This window comes from Oryctolagus cuniculus, chromosome 8, assembly GCF_964237555.1.
Source record: "Oryctolagus cuniculus chromosome 8, mOryCun1.1, whole genome shotgun sequence".
NCBI lineage: Eukaryota > Metazoa > Chordata > Mammalia > Lagomorpha > Leporidae > Oryctolagus > Oryctolagus cuniculus.
The window spans coordinates 113933781-113957606 of NC_091439.1; the positions used below are offsets into that span (position 1 = coordinate 113933781).

Genomic DNA, 23826 nt, shown 5'->3' on the forward strand with positions numbered 1-23826 from the left:
TTTAAAGCTGTGAGGATAGAGACACAGAGAAACCAGCCTGCGTGGTGTCTCCCCTGAGCTCCTCCTTTCCACCCTCCTCTGTGCACCTGTGATCCAGCATCGTAGCACAGCCTGCCCCTATTTGCCACGTGCCCAGTGCAGCTTACTCCTCTCAATCTCAATTTTGCTGCCTCACCTGTTTGTTACTGAGGAGTAAGTGAAAATGATTAACAAAGATGAAAGTGCATCTTTGTTTGTTGGATCTGTCAAGAGCGGAGACATCCCAGCCCAAGGCACCTGCACTCAGAAACATTGAGCAGTGAAGTGCTGATTCCTTGGCCTGTGAGAGATGAGAGCTGAAAGGGTTCTCCTCAGTGCACTGTTGTCGTTTCCTGGGGATAAGCAGTGACACCTACAACGGAATTTTCCCTTTCTTTCCTCCATTTCTCCTCCTCTCCTCTGTCTGCTTCTTCCTTGGAGTCCTTCTACTTCTCTTTCCTCCTTCTTTGTCTACATATATATATATAGAGAGAGAGACAGAGAGAGAGAGAGAGAAAGATTTTGAGTCTCAAGACAAAGACATTGACTCAAAGACTATAGCATACATTATTCTTACAAGATGGTGATTGTATTTATTAATTTCATTTTACATTGATTTTTAATTTTTAAAATATTCTGAATTTATTTAAAATACCACAGAAGATATCTGACTTGATTTAGCACATTTTTATGTTTTTTTTTTAATTTATTTTTTATTTATTTGAAAAATGGAAGTCCAGAAAGGGAGAGGGACAGTGAGAGTTTTTTGTTCACTGGTCACTCCCCAAGTGGCTGTGAGAGCTGGGCCCGGCCAAAGCCAAGAGCCAGGAACTTCATCTGGATCTCCCACATGGGTGCAAGAGCCCAAGCACTTGGGCCACCTTCTCTTGCTTTCACAGGCCATTAGCAGGGGCCTGCATGGGCAGTGGAATAGCCAGGACTCAAAATGACACTCATATGGGATCCCAGCATCACAGGCGGCAGATTAAATCACTGTGCCACAACGCCAGCCCTGGGCTGAGACTCTCACAGAGGCCAACACCACAGAGCCATGGCCTGCTTTCACCTTCCCTTTTCTTACCGGCCTCCTGATGAAAATAAGTGTTCATTCTTCCCATGCCAGGTTTTCAGCTTTAAGAACACATGCGTGTCTCTATAAGCAAAGTAAAGTATTGCTCTCTGGAGAATGTATAAATACTTGTTCTTTTCTGGGCCTTGTGGTGCAACAGGTGAAGCTCCCTACATCCCATCTCAAAGTGCCTCGTTCACATCTTGGCTACTCTGGTTGTGATCCAGCTTCCTGTTAATGTGCCTGAGAGACAGTAGATGATGGCCCAAGTACTTGGCTTCCTGCTACTGACATAGGAGTCCTGGATGGACTATGTCCTGGCTTCAACCTAGCCCAGCCATGGCTGTTACAAGCATTTGGAGAGTGAACCAGCCAATGTCAGATTCATATTCTCTCTCTCTGTCACTTTGTCTTTCAAATAAATAAGCAAACAAATAAAACTTTAAAAGTATTTATTCTTAAACATTAAAATATTTATTGTTAGGTTAATACATATGAATCTAGTTATTAATTTTCACTATTAAACAATATTCACTGTAAGACCATGCCAGAATTTATTTTTTTAAGATTTATTTGAAATGAAGAGTGATAGAGATGTGAGAGCAAGGGCAAGAGAGAGAGAGAGAGAGAGAGATCATCCATCTACTTGTTCACTCTCCAAATGGCCATCACAGCTGGACAGGGCCATATTAAGCCAGGAGCCCAGAACTCCATCAAGGCCTCCCACCTCTTTTGCCTTCCCAGGCACATTAGCAGGCATTAGGTTTGGAACTGGAGCAATCAGCACTTGAACCGGCTGTCCAAAATGAGATGCCAGCATTGTAGGCAGCAGCTTAGGTCACCATGGCAGTTACCATGGAAGTAACCCCATATGTGTCTATCTGTTCATTCTTGACGGACTTATGTAAGTTTTCTGTAAGTTTGTGCAACTGTAGATCTATCTGTGGTACATTTCCTTGTGAATATGTGTGAGGCAACTCCATGGGCTGGAAGTGTTGTGGGAGTAGAATTTCCAGATCCTAGCAGGTTTGCATGTGCTACTGAACTGGGTAGGTCTTCCTGACTGCTCTTCACTGCGGTGGCACCTGCTCACAGCTCTGCTGCGCTGAGTTGACTGTGCCATAATCCCCATCCTTGACAACATTTGCTATTATTAAACATTGGAAAGTTTTTCAGGTTTTCATTGTGGTTAGATTTGCATTTCCTCAAGTACTAGTAAATTTATCACCTTTTTATATATATGCTGGCTATTCAGCTTTTCTCTTCTGTAAACCATATCCTTTGTTCACTGTTTCTATCACATTCTTAGGTAATATTTACAGGAATCTTTGTTTTCTCTATATTAATCTTTTGTCATCCATTTGCATTGTAAATATGTCCATGTGTGCTTTTGTGACTTTGATGCCTATAATGTATCATAATACAGATTCCCTTTTTACTTTAACATTGCTAAAATTTTTCTTTTTGATTTGTTGTTTTACTTTTGTGGCTCAGGCATTCCATTTTTACTGTGATATCATAAATATATTCCTTCATATTTCATTCTAGATGTGTTTGAGTGTTTACCTTTGTTTTAATGACATAGGAGTTACATTGTACATGGATTGGAAAAGAAATCTGTATTAGAAAAGGTAATGCTAGATGCTTTGCAAATGAGTCCCCAAATCTCAGTAGTCGAAGGCAATAAAAAATTATTTCTGTCAAGTCAGGCTAAGTAGGATGCTTTTGATTGACAGATATCTCTCTGCTGAGACATAGCTTCCACCTTGTCCCTGGGCTATCTCTAAACACAGTTCTAAGATTGCCAGGGAAGTGGGACAGCAATGGGGATTACACAGGAAGTGCTTAGTGGGTCAGGCTGGAAGTGGGCACATTAATTCTGCCCACTTCCCATTGGACAGACCTCTGGCACACAGCCACTTCCAGCTGTCCGGGAGGCTGAGGAATATAGGTTAGCCATGTGCCCATCAAGATGAGGAAAGAGATATGGTGATTAGCTGTCCTTTCCCTGCCACAGGTCTAATTAATTTTTCTTTACTTATGGGAATAATTTGCCAGAATGTAAAAAATTATTTATTTGACAGAGAAAGAGAGATTAATCTCCAATCATCTGGTTTATTCTCCAAAAGCCCAAAATAGCTGAGGCAGGGAGATGGAAACTCAATCTGGATCTGCCATATGGGTGGTTGGGACTCAGCTGCTTGAATTTTCACCTGCTGACTCCCAGGGTTCCCATTAGTAGAGTGCTGAAATTGGAATGGAGCTAAGACGTGAACCTGGCTCTCTGATAGGGATGTTGGTATCCTAACTGGCAGCTGAACCACTAGCCAAATGCCTGACCCATCTACAGTTGTTTAAATAACCTTTCTGAATGATGGGTCACATATGAAGTTGCCATATGTATGGTGGTTTAAGTTTTGATTCTCTGGTTATATTTGTATATTTATCTGCCTCTCAACTGCACAGTTTTTGTTAATGCAACTTTATTGAAATTATTTTTGGAATCTGCAAGGGTTATTCTCAGCTCAGTTTTATCCAGAGTATACATTTTACATGCCTAAAGAATTACAAAATTATGAATTTCAAAGAAGGAATAATGAGCTGGCTTTGGGATTTTAATTTTTGTTTTAACATACGTGTGACTTTTGTCTGCTTCCACACATCTCTGTCCAATACAAAAGGTGATTTACTTCTCAAAGGAACCTAATTTCATGGTTAACAACTCTACAACTATTGGTTCAATTTCAAAAGGCATCAAAGTTGCCTGCTGTAGCACCTTGGTATCTTTCAGTGTAGACATAACGTCTTAAAAACCTAGAAGAGTGAGATTTTCAGAAGGTTTAGACATTTTTCTTCTTAGACTCCTTAGTAATAAGTAAAATACATACAAGGGAAGTTCACATGTTTGTGCTATACCTTTATATGTATATGATTATGATGAAATCATAGGTATTCATAGGGCTAAGTAATCTAAATAAAAATACTCCCTTAATTTGTTTCTCTTCAATGTTAAAATATATAAGGAATAATGCTTCTCTAACAATCATAGTTTTTTGGTTACAGATGACCTAAGACATATTTTTTTTTTTTTTTATTTGACAGGTAGAGATACAGATAGTGAGAGGGAGAACGACAGAGAGAAAGGTCTTTCTTCCTTTGGTTCACCCACAAATGGCTGCTACGGCTGGCCCTGCACCCATCCGAAGCCAGGAGCCAGGTGCTTCTTCCTGGTCTCTCATGCGGGTGCAGGAGCCAAAGCACCTGGGCCATCCTTCACTGCCTTCCCAGGCCACAGCAGAGAGCTGGACTGGAAGAGGAGCAACTGGGACTAGAACCCGGCATCCATATGGGATGCCGGTGCCGCAGGCGGAGGATTAACCAAGTGAGCCACGGCATCAGCCCCAACCTAAGACATATTAAACGTGGGACACCCAGAGAGTCTAAGCTTAGGGGCAGAATGGAGATTAGCACTTTTTACTAAGAGGATGAAAAATGTAGGAGTACCAGGAGACAGAGCCAATTGAGGATGTGGCAATGAAAATGTCACACAACTGACATTGTCTATTTTAAAATTTCTCCTCCTTTCCTCTCGTACAAGGAGTGGGACTAGCAAAAGCAGGGACAAAACAGACACAGTGCCCCCTTATTACACTGATGGTTCTGAACTCTCTCTCAGCACCCTACTTAAGTTTCCCACACGCCGAGCATGCTCACTGCCTGCTGTATTGTCCTGATAGCTCGCTTGCTCTTTCACCTCCCTGTGGGTCCTGCCACTCGATTGCCATGTAAAGGCCCGTGTTTGCTGACCAGGTAACATCCAAGGCAGACAAGAGGCTTCATGGACTGAGGCAGCTGGCCTGGTAGCCATTTTTAATCTATGAAGGCAGTTGTGCTAGTGTATATATGAGTGTCTGTGTCTCTGCATCTACATCTATATTTATCCGTATTATCTCTCTCTCTCTCTCTCTCTCTTTAAATCTAATCTCCTTCTGTACCAATGGGTACATCTATGGAGTCAACTTCATGCAGGTCAAAAAAGTACATGAAAAAAATTGTACCTTCACTGAGCATTTTCAGACTTTTTTCTTATCATTATTCCCTAATCAATATATAGCAAATGTTAACATAATATTTACATTGTATTAGATATTGTACATTATCTAGAGATGAGTTGAAGTGTATGGGAGAATGTGTGTAGGCTGTGTGCAAGTATAGAAAGGAGCACCCAGTATTTCCCGACACTGGGGATGCTATCACCTTATCCAGGTGATGCAGATGCTCATTTCTCACAATCCAATAATTATTCATTAAACACCCACTCAAGACTATAATTTGGAATGGTACTGGGGTTCATTGTAAAATGTCTAGGTTTATATAATATATATATATTTATTTATTTATGTTTAAACCATATATATATATATATATACACACCATATCATACACACACACACACACACACACACCATATGCCCTGATGGAGGATTTGGTAAGGGAGAGAAATATATTGGTACACACACACACGCACACTCACTGATAAGATTGTAAAGGGGCTGAAGGTAAGATGTTGGGAGGCCAGAGGAGACTTTGCTTGGAGAAGGATTATGGCAGAGTTGAGGGCAGGGAGTGGGAAGTGCAGAGGCTTGGGAGAAATGAAGAAGCACAGAACGCTCCAGAACTGAATGAGCACATCATGATTCAAGGGCAGAGACAGCAAGGACATTTGGCCCCCGTGAGCCTGGAAGGTGTGACAAAAGCCAGAAGAACCACAGGAACCTGTGGTTACATTTTCTTGGATGCGCCTGTAATCAGAACAGACCAGAGGGCACAATAGTAACTTGGGTAAATGAATGTAGCTTGATGGGAATAGACAGTGCCTTGACGTGAGGTGGCCAGATGGAGAGGAGGGGAGGGTGTTAGTGGACAGAGCTACTTGGGGTGTTATAAGATAGGACAGAATTGGATATAGGAGCTAAGACAAGGAGACGTCAGACATAACTCAAAGAAGAAACATTCCTGTCTAACAATGGAGCAGAGTTAAAAAAAAAAAAAAGCCAAATAATCAAAGCTTTAAAAGAGAAAGCAATTTACTGCAAAGCTCCACAATAAAAGAATAATGACTTTTTTGTTGAAGTCAAGGAATGGAAAACGAGTCCCTTTTTTCTTGAGATTTTGTGAAGCAAGAAATGGTTACAAAGATGGTAAGGAAATATCAAGAAGCTTCCAATCAATTCTGATGCTTTCAACAGCAACAGAATTCTATTCTCTGCTGCCATTTCTATTTTGGGATCTAATTAATTATAAACATAGGTACTAGATTGAACTTACATGTAGGCAGTTTAAGAAATAAAATATGACAGGCAGAATAGGACATTGCAATTATAATCTACCCCGGAAAGCACTTTGAGGAAGAAAGTCAAGTGATTTCTGTCCTAGGAAATTATCCTGAAGAAAGCCACTTAGAGCTTTACAATTTAAATAATCCTAAGATAAAGATACATTCAGAACATTCATTAGCTTCATCTAAAATACATAAAAGTATTTTATAATGATAGAGGTATACAGGGAGTTTTTAAAATAATGTGTAAAAGCATGCAGAAATAGCAAATTGCGTTAGTGGTTACCTCTGTGGTGCAAGGGAATGCAGTGGGGTGGGAATGCATTGGATAGGTATGTGTGGAAGATTGGCGCCATTTATGATTTATCTTTTAGTGAAAATTAGTAAAAATATTTGAAAGTTATAAATCAATGTTAACAACTGTTTAATCAAAGATCTTAAGAAATGAAGATGGTGCCTATTACATTATCTTCAGTATTTTCTGTGATATTTGAAATATTTCATATTTAAGTATTTAACCAACTAAGGGTGTAGTTTTTCTGTTCATTGCAGCATGGTGATGGATGCTATCTCATGGCTTAGAGAGGCAATAAATTGCCTTCAGTACTGTTTCTAACTTCCTGTTGACATGTTCTTTAATCACAATGTTGTTATCTTTGTTTCTGTATTTCTATTTGAAAAAATATGACAAGGCTACATAAATAATTCTTTGAAATATTTGCTGTTTTAAAGTATATGGTAAACTACAATACAATTATATTATGGAGCTGATAGCTGGTAATGACAGAACTTGCATTTATAGGTTATTTTGCTTTTATGTTTTGAAAAGCAGAATACTAAAATGTTGGGTGGAAGAAAAAGGGCTGGAATTAAACCAGAATATTGGTTCTAATTCGCCTTTTTATACAAAATAGCTGTATTAATTTGAGCAAATAACTTCTATTGACCCTATTTTCCTTAGATACAAAGAGTAAAAGAAAGGATTGGAAGTGAGTGTCTCCTAGTTATGTTTGGCTTTTACTTTCTGGGACTATTTTACTAGGTTTGCTCATGACATTAATTTATCTAACAATCCAACAGTACCCCAGTAATATTTGTTTTGATATGCTTAAAGACAAATATATTTTACTGACATATGAAACATACATGGAAAAGTCCACAAGCTAAATGTCCAGTTTGATCAAACTTAAAAGTGAACACAGTAGTATAATCACTGTTCAGACTAAGAACTGATATATGGCTAGGATCTAAGGAAATCCCCTGATCACACACTTGCCACTTGGGGTTTTGCCTTCCTAACTTCTAAAGACAGGGATTAACTTTATGTGTTTTATAACTGTAGTATACTACAGTGTGCCTGACTTTTTGTGCTCATAAATATGTTTGGAGAGTCATCCATACATTGTTGTGGTAATTTGCTCCTACTTATTATTATGTAAAGGAATTGGTAAAATTTTTGTGTAAAACACAAAGTTGTAAATATTTTCAGCTTTGTGGCCCATATGATTGCTGTCTTAATTACTCCACTCTGCTGTGGTGTGAGAACAGTCATAGACAACACAGAAACAAATGGGTGCAGATGAGTTCTTAGGAAACTTTATAGATCCAGGCAATCAGCAGGACTAGCTAAGGGGTCATCATTTGTTGACATCTATAAAATTTTTCATTGACAATGTACCATAACTTATTTGTGCATTCTACTTTTGATGTTCATTGGACTTTTCTCAATTTTGAGTTATAAGGTTTAGCATTAACATGAATATTCTTGTACGTTTTTAAGTGCATAAATGTACACATTTCTATAAAACGGAATATAATTTTAGGTCATAGGACTTGAATAAGTTCAGATTTCACTAATAACACCAATCAGTTTACCAAAGGAATTCTATACCTTGTTACTACCAATCAATGTATCAGGTTTTCATACATTAATAACACTTGATCTTGTCATCTTCTTCTCACTTAGATAAATATGCAATGACATCATGGTATGATTTTAGGCTGCATTTTCTAATATAAGGAAACAGTGGTGTTTATGTCTTCTCTTTCTCCTCAGTCTTAGTATTTTAGAAATTTAAATATATATATATATATATATATATATATATATATATATATATATATTTGCAATACTTAACCAGAGAATCAGGACTGGTATCTGATGTGGGGATGCTTGCATGTCAAGCAGAGGAGAAGAAATCCAGATAAAAATTCAAGGCAAGTATTTGGCACAGTGGTCAAGACACTACTTGTGATGCCTGCCTCCTGTATTCAAGGGTTCACTAATAAAAGTAAGCATTTCTTATGTTTGTTGGGCATTTGTATATTCTTCTAAGAGTTGCCTATTCAAATACTTTGCCCATATTTCTACCAAATTATTTGCTCTTTATAGTTGACTTATAGGAGCACTTTGTATGTCATGAATGTATCTTTTTGAAGAATATATATCTTGCAAATATCTTTCTTCAATCTTTAGAACATATCTTTTGTTACATAGAATTTCTTAATTTTAATATTTTCCAGTGTATCCTTAATGGTCAGCACATTGTATATCCTGAAAAAGATAAAAAAGAGAACGAGACTACAAACCAATTTCCCTGATGAACCTAGATGCAAAAATCATCAACAAAATACTAGCCAATTTAAACCAACAACACATCAGAAAGATCATTCACCTGGACCAAGTGGGATTTATCCCAAGTATGCAGGGATGGTTCAGCATTCAAAAAACAATCAAAGTCAGACATCACGTTAACAAATTGAAGAACAAAAACCATAGGATTATTTCAATAAATGCAAAGAAAGCATTTGATAAAATATAATACCCTTTCATGGTGAAAACTTTAAGAAAATTGGGTATAAAAGGAACATTCCTCAACATAATCAAGGCAATATGACAAACCCATGGACAGCATCCTATTGAATGGGAAAAAGTTGGAAGCATTCCCACTGAAATCCAGAACCATATAAGGATGCCCACTCTCACCATTGCTGTTCAATATAGTCCTGAAATTTTTAGCCAGAGCCATTAGACAAGAAAAAGAAATTAAAGGGATACAAATTGGGAAGGAGGAAGTCCCTATGTATCCCTATTTGCAGATAACATAAATCTATATATAGGGGATCCAGAACACTCCACTAAGAGACTGTTGGAACTCTTAGAAGAGTTTGGTAAAGTATAGGGATATAAAATCAACACACAAAAACCAGTAGCCTTTGTAAACACAAACAATGCTATGGCTGAGAAAGAACTTCTGAGATCAATACCATTCATAATTGCTACAAAAAATAAAATACCTTGGAATAAATTAACAAAGGATGTCAAAGATATATATGATGAGAATTACCAAACATTAAAGAAAGAAATGGAAGACACAAAAAATGGAAAACATATTCCATGTTAATGGAATGGAAGAATCAATATCATCAAAGTGTCCATACTGCCAAAAACAATTTAGAGATTCAGTGTGATACCAATCAAAATACCAAGGACATTCTTCTCAGATATAAAAAAAATGATGCTGAAATTCATATGGAAACACAGGACATCCTGAATAGCTAAAACAATATTATACAACAAAAACAAAGTCAGAGGCACCACAATACCAGATTTCAAGACATACTACAGAGCAATTCTGATCAAAACAGCCTGGTTCTGCTACAGAAACAGGTGGACAGAATATGGAAAGAAATAGAAACATCAGAAATCAACCCACACAGCTACAACCATCTTATCTTTGACAAAGGATCTAAAAGTAATCCCTGGAGAAAAGAGATTCTCTTTAACAAATGGTGCTGGGAAAACTGGATCTCCACATTCAGAAACATGAAGCAAGACCCTTACCTTACAACTTACACAAAAATCCACTCAAAATGGAACAAAGACCTAAATCTATGACCTGATACCATCAAATTATTAGAGAACCTTGGGTAAACTCAGCCAGACATTGGCATAGGCAAAGAATTGTTGGAAAAGACCCCAGAGGCACAGGAAATCAAAGGCAAAATTGACAAATAGGATAACATCAATTTGAGAAGTTTCTGCTCTGTGAAAGAAACACCCAGAAAGTGAAGAGGCAACTGACAGAATGGGAGAAATTAATTGTAAACTATGCAACCAATAAAAGATTAATAACTAGAAAATATAAAGATATCAAGAAACTCCAAAACAACAAAGTAAACAACCCAGTTAAGAAATGGGCAAAGGACTTAAACAGGCATTTTTCAAGAGGAAATCCAAATGGCCAATAGACACTTGAAAAAATGCTCAGGGTCACTAGCCATCAGGGAAATGCAAATCAAAACCACAATGAGGTTTCACCTCACCTCTGTTAGAATGGCTCATATACAGATAAACACCACATGCTAGCAAGGATGTGAGGGGAAAACATACCCTAAGCCACTGTTGGTGGGAATGTAAACTGGTACAGCCACTATGAAAGACAGCATGGAATACCTCAGAAATCTGAAAATAGACCATATGATCCAGCCATCCCCCTCCGGGGAATTTACACAAGGGAAATGAAATCATCATATAAAAGTTATCTGTACCTCCATGTTTATCATAGCTCAATTCACAATAGCTAAGGTATGAATCAACCCAAATGCCTGTCAACTGAAGACTGAATAAAGAAATTATGGGAATTGCACACCGTAGAATACTACACACAGTGGTAAAAAAAAAAAATGAAATCCTGCCATTTGCAGCAAAATGGAGGAAAGTGGAAAACATCATATTTAGTGTAACAAGCCAGTTCCCAAATAGAAATACCATATATTCTCCCTGAACTGTGATAATGAATAGGGCACCTAAAAGGTAATCTATAGAAGTGAACTTAACACTTCAAGATGTAATGACTTTGAACAGCCCTTGTCTTGACTGTTGAGGAACAATTTTTCTTCCATACAATTTGTTGAACACTTTATTTAATATATAATTAACTGTATATGTATAAAGTTGATTGAAAATAGATCTTAGTAAAAAATAAGAATGGGAATAGGAGAGGGAGGAGGAAAAAGGGTGGGAGTGTGGGTGGGAAGCTTGGTATAGTGGGAAGAATCACTACATTAGTAAAGTTGTATTTATGAAATGCATGAAGTTTTTATTACTTAAATAATAGGTTTCTTTGGGGAAAAATCCAGAATAACACACATAAAAATGAAATTTCAGCTCATCCCAAAGTTATAATAATGCATCTTACTTATTTCATTAATTTCATTTGTAGTTCTACTTAATTTTTAAAAATTTTTACTTCTTTTAAAAAAATTTATATAAGATGAACACATTTTATTTATTTCACATATACATATTTAGGAGAAAGTTGTACAATGATCCACTAACTCCTCACATCTGTGAAACAAAAGAGAGACATAAGGAAACCTCAAGTTGCCTGTCTGGAAATCCAGTGATGGGATGGAAGATTCAAGAAGCCTCAGTTCAGTCTTTTATTTTTGTTCTTTCAGAATTTGTCAGATAGTAAGAAAAAGATGATAGGGAACATAATTTAAATGTTCTCTACATAATGTGGAATGCCAGAAACATCACTGTGGGCCAGCTGCCTCATTAGCTATAAAAGTCAAACTTGAGTAAATAGACTTCTATAATTTGAAGGAGAGGGCTTGCTGGGAGTTGTGAGAAGTGTTTTGGTCAAATCCTGTTTTATAAATTTAGGTACAAATATCTAAGTGGGTATCCAATTTTAATACCTAAAAAACCTTAAGAAAGTGTTGGAATTGTGGGAAAATCATAAAACTTATTAAAAATCTTGGAAAGCTAATCCATCAAAGACATGAACATTTTGTCATAGAGTCCATATAAAATATCTATAATTTCTCCTTAAATTATTCTGAAATTTGTAATGCCAATGAAAGTTGTGATAAGTTTTAAATAGAAGTTGACAAGGGGATCTTGAAATGGAAGAGCAATAAAAATTAAGAATACCTAATACAATTTAGAACAGAAGAATTGGCAGCCTTGCTTCTCTAGATGACAGACTTATTCTAAATTTACAGCAATCAAAGCAGCATGAGGTCAACAAAGAGATTGACAAAAGACCAATGGAAAAGGATGGGGGTGCTTACATCTACGGAAGTTCATTGCTTTTACTCACACAAGGAAACCTCAAGTCCTATCCTGAAATCAATTTTAAGTAGATTTAGGAATTTCAAGCAAAATTTGGCGGAAAATACAGAAGAATAACTGTTTTCATCAATGTATATTAAATAAGAAGCAAAAAATCTATGAAGGAAAAAATATGGATAGGTTCAGTTACATTAACATGATAATAACAAATCAATCAAGAACAAACAGTAAGTGAAATGATAGGTTTTAGTCAGGAAGGAGATATCTGTAATATATGCATTTGACAAATATTTGTAACCAGAATAAAAAATATGTCAAGAGAAAAGTAGTTTCAGTAAAAAGTAGGAAAATTATATAGCTGGGAAATTCACAGAGGGAAAAATTATCAAATGGCAAACAATCATGAAGGATTATCAAGCTCACCAGTGATCAGGAAAGTATAAGAGTTTCAATTTGACTCTGCAAATGGGCAAGTATTGAAGAATATCATAATTTCAAGCATTAGCAAGAATTGAAGCAAATGGGCAGACAAATCTGGATGGCAAGAGTATAATTTGGTGTCACCACTCATTTTCAGCTTGTGGATTGAAATGTAGAGACCCCTCTGCACAGTCCCCCAACTTTTAAGTCAAAAGAATGGCAGAAAATACAGTCTTCCAATTGCAGAAAAGTGGTAACAGCTCAATGTCCATTTGAAGCAATATGGTTAAAAAAATTGTGGCAGAATTGGGTGAGGGATTGTTGAAAGCACAGAAAATGAATAAATTATAGATACACATGTTAGCACAGTGTTGAGTAGAAATAAAGGAATTTGCATTATGAGTTGATTCCTAGAGCTGATACTCAGTTGATATGCACGGATAGAGCCATGTGCATATTAAGCATTGAACTACTCCTCTGTGACTTGTACTGAGCTCACACATTCCCTCTGCATTAACTGCACTGGTTACTCTCCTACTATTCTTTTGACTTGTAGATTGTCTGTACACTAAGGAAACAATGGCTAGAAAAGGTGGTGCCTATGCTACATTGGTTGCCTAATATTTAGAACGTGATTCCCAGATACATTCCACACTATAAAAATGTCCAAGGGGCAGGCATTTGAAGTTAAAAAAGATACCTGAAAAACACATCAGAATATCTGGATTTGATGCCTGTTCCTGACTTCAGTTTCTAGCTGATGGCAGACCCCAAGAGGCAGTGCTGATGGCTCGGGTTATGGGATTGCCACCAGCCGTGTAGGGGACCTGGACTGAGATCTCTGACCCTGGCGTCAGTCCTGGTCCAGACCTAGCCATAGTGGGCATTTTGGGATTAATTAACAGATGAGACTGCTCTCTCCCTCTGTTTCTATCTGTCTCTCTCAACTAAAAGATTATTTTAAGATATTTACAGATACATAAATTTTTACATACATATGTGGGAACATTACAAAGAAATGAATGAGAATGATGAATATTAAATTTAAAACAATTAAGGGGATTCCAGTTCAATCCCATCAAGGTGGCATGTACCAATGCCATCTCACTAGTCCAAGTGATCAATTTCAGTTCAAAATTGATCATAATGATAGGTCTAAGAGTCAAAGGGATCACATAAACAAGACTAGTGTCTGCTAATACTAACTGATAGAATCAAAAAGGGAGAGAATGAACCAACATGGGAAGCAAGATACACAGCAGACTCATAGAATGGCAGGTATCCTAAACAGCACTCTGGCCTCAGAATCAGCTCTTAAGGCATTCAGAACTGCCTGAAGAGCCCATGAGAGTATTTTAGGCATGGAAAGCCGAGACACTCTGGAAAAAAAACAAAACAAAACAAAAAACAAACAAAAAACAAACAAACAAACAAACAAAAACAAAAACAAAAACTAAATGAAAGAGCTCTGCGAGAGAGATCCCAGTAGAAAGAATGGGCCATCAAAGAAGGAGGTACCTGCTTTCTTTGATGGGAGGAGTGAACTTCCATTTTGACTATGACCTTGTCTAAATAAGATCAGAGTCAGCAAACTCAAAAGGCTTCCATAGCCTTGGCAACTCATGACAAAAGCCTAGGGAGATTACTGAGGCCATAAATAAGAGTGTCAATTTGTTAAGTCAACAACAGGAGTCACTGTGCACTTACTCCTCATGTAGGATCTCTGTCCTTAATGTGTTGTTTAATGTGAATTAATGCTATTGCTAGTACTCAAACAGTATTTTACACTTTATGCTCTGTGTGGGTGCATACTGTTGAAATCTTTACTTAATATATACTAAATTGATTTTCTGTATATAAAGAGAATTGAAAATGAATCTTGATGTGAATGTAATGGGAAAGGGAGTGGGAGAGGGGAGGGTTGCGGGTGGGAGGGAAGTTATCGGGGGAAAAGCCATTGTAATCCATAAGCTGTACTTTGGAAATTTATATTTACTAAATAAAAGTTAAAAAAAATTAAAACAATTAAGTTAGATGTAAGGCACAGAGGGTGAGAGCAAAGTGTTTAAAGTAGATGATGGAAACAAGGGAACCAGTTATGCTGTATGATTGTTAAACTTTTTAAATTTATATGGGGCTGGTTCTGTGGCACAGCAGGTTAAAGCCCCTGCCTGCAGCACCAGCATTCCATATAGGTGCTGGATCATGTCCTGAATGCTCCACTTCTGATCCATCTCCTTGCTAATGTGCCTGGGAAAGTAGCGGAGGATGGCCCAAGTCCTTGGGCCCTTGCACCCCTGTAGGAGACACAGAGGAAGCTCTTGGATCCTGGTTTCAGTTGTGTCAGCTCTGGCCATTGCAGCCATTTGGAGAATGAACCAGGGAATGGAAGACCTATCTCTCTCTGTGTCTACTTCTCTCTCTAACTCTTTCTTTCAAATAAATAAAATAAATCTTCTAAAAATTTATGTATATGTGAGAAAGAGACACAGACAGACAGAGCTCCTGTCTTTTGGTGCACATCCCAAATGCTCAAAACAGCTGGAGCTGGGCCTGACCAAAGCTGGGTGAAGCAAACACAACTCGGGTATCCCATGTGGGTGGAAGGGACCCAAGTACTTGAGGTATTACCCACTGCCTCACAGGATGTACACAGGTGGGAAGCTGAAATTGAGAGTAGAACTGAAGCATGAACTCAGGAACTGTGATGTGATATGAAATGTGGGCATCCCAACTGGCATCTTAAACACTGTGTGAAAGACCTGCCCTATGGTGTCCTGTACTTTAAAAACACTCTAAGTGATGCTTCTGGGCACCTTGGGTTGAGGATGTCTGTCCTGTGTCTCCATGGGCTTTCCACACATGTAGGCATTCTCAGCGCCTTCTGTTTGGTGGAGATCAGAAACATCACACCTGACCACGGCCATTCACTGTAAAGGTTTTCTTCCCCTCTATGATTGTGAAGAATGATCCATCAGTTAGAAAAAGGGGTTAAATTTCTTCCAACATTTTTACATTTTTTAAAAAATATTTGAGGATTTTTGCATCTATGTTCATCAGGGATATTGGTCTGTAATTCTCTTTCAGTGCTGCATCTTTCTCTGGCTTAGGAATTAAGGTCATGCTGGCTTCATAGAAAGAATTTGGGAGGATTCCCTCTTCTTCGATTGTTCTGAATAGTTTGAGAAGAATTGGAGTTAGTTCTTCTTGAAATGTCTGGTAGAATTCAGCAGTGAATCCATCTGGTCCTGGGCTTTTCTTTGGTGGGAGGGCCTTTATTACTGTTTCAATTTCTGTCTCAGTTATGGGTCTGTTTAGGTTTTCGATGTCTTCCTGGTTCAATTTAGGCAGGTTGCATGTGTCCAGGAATCTATCCATTTCTGATAGGTTTCCCTGTTTGCTGGCATACAAGTCCTTGTAGTAATTTCTGATGATTCTTTTTATTTCTGTGGTGTCTCTTGTTACATTTCCTTTTTCATCTCTGATTTTATTGATTTGGGTCTTTTCTCTTCTTTTTTTAGTTAGTTGGGCCAATGGGGTGTCAATTTTGTTTATTTTTTCAAAAAACCAGCTTCTCGCTTGGCTGATTTTTTGTAATGTTTTTTTTGATTCAATCCTGTTGATTTCTTCTCTGATTTTAATTATTTCTCTTCTCCTACTAGATTTGGGTCTGGTTTGCTGTAGGTTTTCTAGATCCTGGAGGTGAATTGAAAGCTCATCTAGTTGGTGCCTTTCCAATTTCTTGATGTAGGCACCTATTGATATAAACTTTCTTCTTAACACTGCTTTTGCTGCGTCCCATAAGTTTTGGTATGTTGTGCTGTTATCCTCATTTACTTCCAGAAAGTTTTTGATTTCTCTTTTGATTTCTTCTATGACCCATTGTTCATTCAGGAGCATGTTGTTCAATCTCCATGTGTTTGCATATGCTCTAGGGATTCCTGAGTTGCTAAATTCCAACTTCATTCCTTTATGGTCTGAGAAGCTGCATGGTATGATTCTAATTCTTTTGAATTTGCTGAGACTTGCTTTATGGCCTAGTATGTGGTCAATCCTAGAGAAGGTTCCATGTACTGCTGAGAAGAATGTAAAATCTGTAGCTGTAGGATTGAAAGTTCTGTATATATCTGTTAGATCCATTTGGGCTATAGTGTCGTTTAAATCTACTGTATCCTTGTTGATCTTCTGTCCTATTGATCTGTCTATTTCTGAGAGTGGAGTCTTGAAGTCCCCCAGTACTATTGTATTGGGGTCTAAGTCTCCCTTTAAGTCTGTTAATAAATCTTTTAGATAAACCGGTGCCCTGTAATTAGGTGCATATACATTGATAATTGTTATATATTCCTGTTGAACTGATCCCTTAATCATGATATAGAGTCCCTCTTTGTCTCTCTTAACAGTTTTTGTGGTAAAGTTTATGTTGTCTGATATTAAGATGGCTACGCCCGCTCTTTTTTCATTTCTGTTGGCATGGTATATCTTTTTCCAGCCTTTCACTTTCAGTCTGTATGGATCTTTGTTGGAAAGATGTGTTTCTTGTAAGCAGCAAATAGATGGGTTTTGTTCCTTAACCCAATCAGCCAATCGGTGTCTTTTAACTGGACAGTTCAGGCCATTCACATTCAATGTGACTAATGATAAGTGGTAACTTTGCCCTGCCATTTGCCAAAGATAAGTTCTAATATATGCTTTGAATTCCCTGTGATCTTTTGCTGTGAGGTTTCCTTCCTTGGTTTCCTTCCTTTGAAAGAGAATTACAGACCAATATCCCTGATGAACATAGATGCAAAAATCCTCAATAAAATTCTCGCCAATAGAATGCAACAACACATCAGAAAGATCATCCACCCAGACCAAGTGGGATTTATCCCTGGTATGCAGGGATGGTTTAATGTGCGCAAGACAATCAATGTGATACACCACATTAACAGACTGCAGAAGAAAATCCATATGATTATCTCAATAGATGCCGAGAAAGCATTTGATAAAATACAACACCCGTTCATGATGAAAACTCTAAGCAAACTGGGTTTGGAAGGAGCATTCCTCAATACAATCAAAGCAATCTATGAAAAACCCACAGCCAACATCCTATTGAATGGGGAAAAGTTGGAAGCATTTCCACTGAGATCTGGAACCAGACAGGGATGCCCACTCTCACCACTGCTATTCAATATAGTTCTGGAGGTTCTAGCCAGAGCTATTAGGCAAGAAAAAGAAATTAAAGGGATAGAAATTGGGAAGGAAGAACTCAAACTATCCCTCTTTGCAGATGACATGATTCTGTATTTAGGGGACCCAAAGAACTCTACTAAGAGACTATTGGAACTCATAGAAGAGTTTGGCAAAGTAGCAGGTATAAAATCAATGCACAAAAATCAACAGCCTTTGTATACACAGACAATGCCATGGCTGAGGAAGAACTTCTAAGATCAATCCCATTCACAATAGCTACAAAAACAATCAAATACCTTGGAATAAACGTAACCAAGGACGTTAAAGATCTCTACGATGAAAATTACAAAACCTTACAGAAAGAAATAGAAGAGGATACCAAGAAATGGAAAAATCTTCCATGCTCATGGATTGGAAGAATCAATATCATCAAAATGTCCATTCTCCCAAAAGCAATTTACAGATTCAATGCAATACCAATCAAGATACCGAAGACCTTCTTCTCAGATCTGGAAAAAATGGTGCTGAAATTTATATGGAGGCACAAGAGACCTCGAATAGCTAAAGCAATCTTGTACAACAAAAACATAGCCGGAGGCATCACAATACCAGATTTCAGGACATACTACAGGGCAGTTGTAATCAAAACAGCATGGTACTGGTACAGAAACAGATGGATAGACCAATGGAAGAGAATTGAAACACCAGAAATCAACCCAAACATCTACAGCCAACTTATATTTGATCAAGGATCTAAAACTAATTCCTGGAGCAAGGACAGTCTATTCAATAAATGGTGCTGGGAAAACTGGATTTCCACGTGCAGAATCATGAAGCAAGACCCCTACCTTACACCTTACACAAAAATCCACTCCACATGGATTAAAGACCTAAATCTACGACCTGACACCATCAAGTTACTAGAGAACATTGGAGAAACCCTTCAAGATATTGGCACAGGCAAAGAATTTCTGGAAAAGACCCGGGAGGCACAGGCAGTCAAAGCCAAAATCAACTATTGGGATTGCATCAAAATGAGAAGTTTCTGTATTGCAAAAGAAACAGTCAGGAGAGTGCAGAGACAACCGAAAGAATGGGAAAAAATATTTGCAAACTATGCAACAGATAAAGGGTTAATAACCAGAATCTACAAAGAGATCAAGAAACTCCACAAAAACAAAACCAACAACCCACTTCAGAGATGGGCCAAGGACCTCAATAGACATTTTTCAAAAGAGGAAATCCAAATGGCCAACAGGCACATGAAAAAATGTTCAAGATCACTAGTAATCAGGGAAATGCAAATCAAAACCACAATGAGGTCTCACCTCACCCCGGTTAGAATGGCTCACATGCAGAAATCTACCAACAACAGATGCTGGCGAGGATGTGGGGAAAAAGGGACACTAACCCACTGTTGGTGGGAATGCAAACTGGTCAAGCCACTATGGAAGTCAGTCTGGAGATTCCTCAGAAACCTGAAGATAACCCTACCATTCGACCCAGCCATCCCACTCCTTGGAATTTACCCAAAGGAATTTAAATTGGCAGCCTAATGTTTATTGCAGCTCAATTCACAATAGCTAAGACCTGGAACCGACCTAAATGCCCATCAACGATAGACTGGATAAAGAAATTATGGGATATGTACTCTTTAGAATACTATACCGCAGTAAGAAACAACGAAATCCAGTCATTTGCAACAAAATGGAGGAATCTGGAACACATCATGCTGAGTGAAATAAGCCAGTCCCAAAGGGACAAATACCATATGTTCTCCCTGATCGGTGACGACTGACTGAACACCAAGAGGGAAACCTGTTGGAGTGAGGTGGACACTATGGGAAACGGTGGCTTGATCAGCATAGCCCTGACTGTTAATGAACAACTTAATACATTATCCCTCTTAGTAGTTTTTTTTATCTGTTCTACTCAATATGACTGGTTTAGTTCTGTAATTGATGCACAGTTATTCTTAAGTGTTGAAAATTAACTGAAATGTGATCCTGTTGAACATGGGAGTGGGAATGGGAGAGGGAATAGATGTATAATTTGGGACATGCTCAGGCTGACTTGCCCCAAGTGGTGGAGTTGGAAGCATACCAGGGGATTCCAATTCAATCCCATCGAGGTGGCATGTACCAATGCCATCTCACTGTTCCAGGTGATCAATTTCAGTTCACAGTTGGTCATGGTGGAGGGACTGGGAGTCAAAGGGAGCACATAGACAAGTCTAGTACCTGCTAACGCTAACCGATGGAGTAAATAAAGGGGAGAGTGATCCAACATGGGAAGTGAGATACTCAGCAGACTCATAGAATGGCAGATGTCCTAAATAGCACTCTGGCCTCAGAATCATCCCTAAAGGCATTCGGATCTGGCTGAAAAGCCCATGAGAGTATTTCAGGCATGGAAAGCCAAGACACTCTGGCAAAAGATCACTGTGAGTGAGATCCCAGTGGAAACAACAGGTCATCAAAGAAGGAGGTACCTTTCTCTGAAGGGAGGAGAGAACCTCCACTTTGACTATGACCTTGTCTAAACAAGATAAGAGTCGGAGAACTCAGAGGGCTTCCATAGCCTTGGAAACTCATGACTGGAGCATAGGGAGATTACTGATGCCATAGACAGGAGTGTCAATTGGTAAAGTCAACAACAGGAGTCACTGTGCACTTACTCCTCATGTAGGATCTCTGTCCTTAATGTGCTGTGCATTGAGATTTAAATCTATAACGAGTACTCAAACAATATATTTCACTTTGTGTTTCTATGGGGGTGCAAACTGTTGAAATCCTTACTTAATGCATACTAAACTGATCCTCTGTAAAAAAAAAAAAAGAAATTATCAATTCCCAACTTGACTCTCACTGGGATTAAACATGACAATAGTTCTGCTCTGATTTCATCATCATTTAAAAAAATCATCTATTATTTTTCACTTTATGTTACTGTGTGGGAGCAAACTGTTGAAATCCATACTTAATGTATACTAAGCTGATCTTCTGTATATTACGATAATCGAAAATGAATCTTGATGTGAATGGAAGGGGAGAGGGAGTGGGAAAGGGGAGGGTTGTGGGTGGGAGGGACGGTATGGGGGGGAAGCCATTGTAATGCATAAATCGTACTTTGGAAATTTATATTCATTAAATAAAAGTTTAAAAAATATATTTATTTATTTGTTTGAAAACCATAGTGACAGAGTGGGAAGGACAGAGAGAAAGAGCTTTTTCTATCTTTTGCTTTGCTCCCCAAGTGGTCGTTGTGGCCAGGGTTAGGCCAGGCTGAAGCCAGGCACCTGGGACTGCATCCAGGTTTCCTAACATTGGTGTTGGGGCCCCAAGTCCTTGGACAAGCTTCTGCTGCCCTCTTGGGTGCATACACAGGGAGCGGGATTGGAAACAGTGTAGCCGGATCTTGAACAACTGCTCAGACATTTTCCCAGACAGCAGCTTAACTTTCAGCTCCAAAACATTAGTAATCCTTCTTTTTTTTAAAAGACACGTTTTAATTTTTATAGAATTTTATTTTAGTTATACAAGTTCGATGTATTTCATATACACAGATTTAGCAGTGTAATGATACATTCCCTCTCACCTTCCCATTCTTAATTTTTACAAAGTTCTGTTTCCAGTTTACTTAATGATCATAGAGTTAACCCTAAGTAAAAGAGTTCAACAAATAATATGAAGAAAAAGCCACTGTTTCTCAACAGAAGAGACAAATAAACAATCATCAAATCTCAAAATTTCCATTTCACTTCTAAACATTACATTTTAGGTACTCCATTAGTTAGATTAGGGAAAACATATGGTATCTGTCTTTTTGGAACTGGCTTATTTACTAAGTATAATGGTTTCTAGTAATATCCATCTTGTTGCAAAAGACATGATTTAATTTTTTTCAGCAGTAGTACTCCATAGTGGATATAGACACCATAATTTCTTTATCCAGTCAACAGTTGATGGACATCTGGGTTATTCCATATATTAGCTACTATGAATTGTGCTGCAGTGAACATGTGGGTACAGATAACTTTCAGATGCTGATTTCTTTGGTTTGGGTAGATTCTCACAAGTGGGATGGCTGGGTCATATGGTAGGTCTATATTCATATTTCTGAGGTATCTCCATACTGTCTTCCACAGTGGCTGTGCCAGTTTGCATTCTCACCAACAGTGGATTAGGGTACCTTTCCCCCCCACATCCTTGCCAGCATTTGTTGTTTGTTGATTTGTGTATGAAAGCCATTCTAACAGGGGTGAGGTTTAACCTCATTGTTTTTTGATTTGCATTTCTTTGATGGCTAGTGGTCTTCAGTGTTTTTGCAAGTGTCTGTTAGCCATTTGAATTTCCTCTCTTGAAAAATGGCTGTTCAAGTCCTTTGCCCATTTTTTAGCCTGGCTGTTTTGTAGTTGTTGAGTTTCTTGATTTCTTTATAGATTCTAGATGCTAACCCTTTATGTGTTGCAGAGTTTGCAAATAATTTCTTACATCCGGTTAGATGCCTCTTTACTTTGCTGAGTGTTTCTTTTGCAGTGCTGAAATTTCTTAGTTTAATGCAATCCCATTTGTCAATTTTGGCTTTGATTGCCTGTGCATTTTGGGGTCTTTTCCAAGAATTCTTTGCGTATGCTAATGTCTTGTATAGCTTCCCAAATAGTTTCTAGTAATTTGATGGCATTGGGTCACATAATTAGGTCTTTGATCCATTTTGTGTGGATTTTTATGTAAGGTGTATGATAGGCATCTAGTTTCATACTTCTGCACATGGAGATCCAGTTTTTCCAGCACCATTTGTTGAAGGGACTGTCCTTGCTGCAGGATTGATTTTAGCTCTTTTTCAAAGATAAGCTGATTGTAGATGAATGGACTGATTTCCGGAGTTTCTGTTCTGTTCCACTGGTCTACATATATTTTTGTGCCACTACCAGGCTGTTTTGATTATAACTGCCCTGTATTATATTTTGAAATCAGGTATTGTGATGTCTCTGTCTTTGTTTTTGTTATATAATATTGCTTTAGCTTTTTAGGGTCTCCTGTGCTTCCCTATGAATTTCAACATAATTTTTTTCTAGAGATGCGAAGAATATTGTTGGTATTTTGATTGGGATTGCATTGAATCTGTAAATTGCTCTTGGTAGTATGGACATTTTGATGATATTGATTCTTCCAATCCATGACCATAGAAGATTTTTCCATTTTTTAAAATATCTTCTTCTATTTCTTTCTTTAGTGTTTTGTAATTTTTATCAATGAGATCTTTGACATCATTGGATAAATTTATTCCAAGGTATTTAATTCCTTTTGGAGCTACTGTGAATGGGATTGATCTCAGAAGTTGTTTTTTTTTTTTTAATCAGGACAGAGTGCAAACTCAGTCCCCCTCTACCACAAATTATGCAGTCGAGTTTCCCACATTTGTGGAAATTGCAGGGATCAACACGTCAACAGTACAATGGAAGAGCCTTGCCCTGGGAAAACCACCTGCGGGATAATGGTGTTTCCCTTGCCAGGCCTGTTGTGCAATGGATAACGTGTCTCACAACAGATCAGAAGATTCTACAAGTTCTTTCTCATCCATGGCATTGTATGTGTATATAAAGGCTATTGTTTTTAAAGATTTGTTTATTTATTTGAAAGGCAGAGTTACACAGAAGCACAGAGAGAGAGAGAGAGAGAGAGAGAGAGAGGTCTTCCATTTGCTGACTCACTCCCCAGTTGG

General features: G+C 38.0%; 1 non-coding gene across 1 annotated transcript; it reads right to left on the minus strand.

Annotated features, from left to right (window-relative positions):
- Positions 1–23461: 23461 nt before the first annotated feature.
- On the minus strand, positions 23462–23625 carry LOC127487375 (U1 spliceosomal RNA). The gene has a single exon (XR_007914201.1). It is a non-coding gene; the product is annotated as a U1 spliceosomal RNA (small nuclear RNA).
- Between the last annotated feature and the right edge of the window lie 201 nt (positions 23626–23826).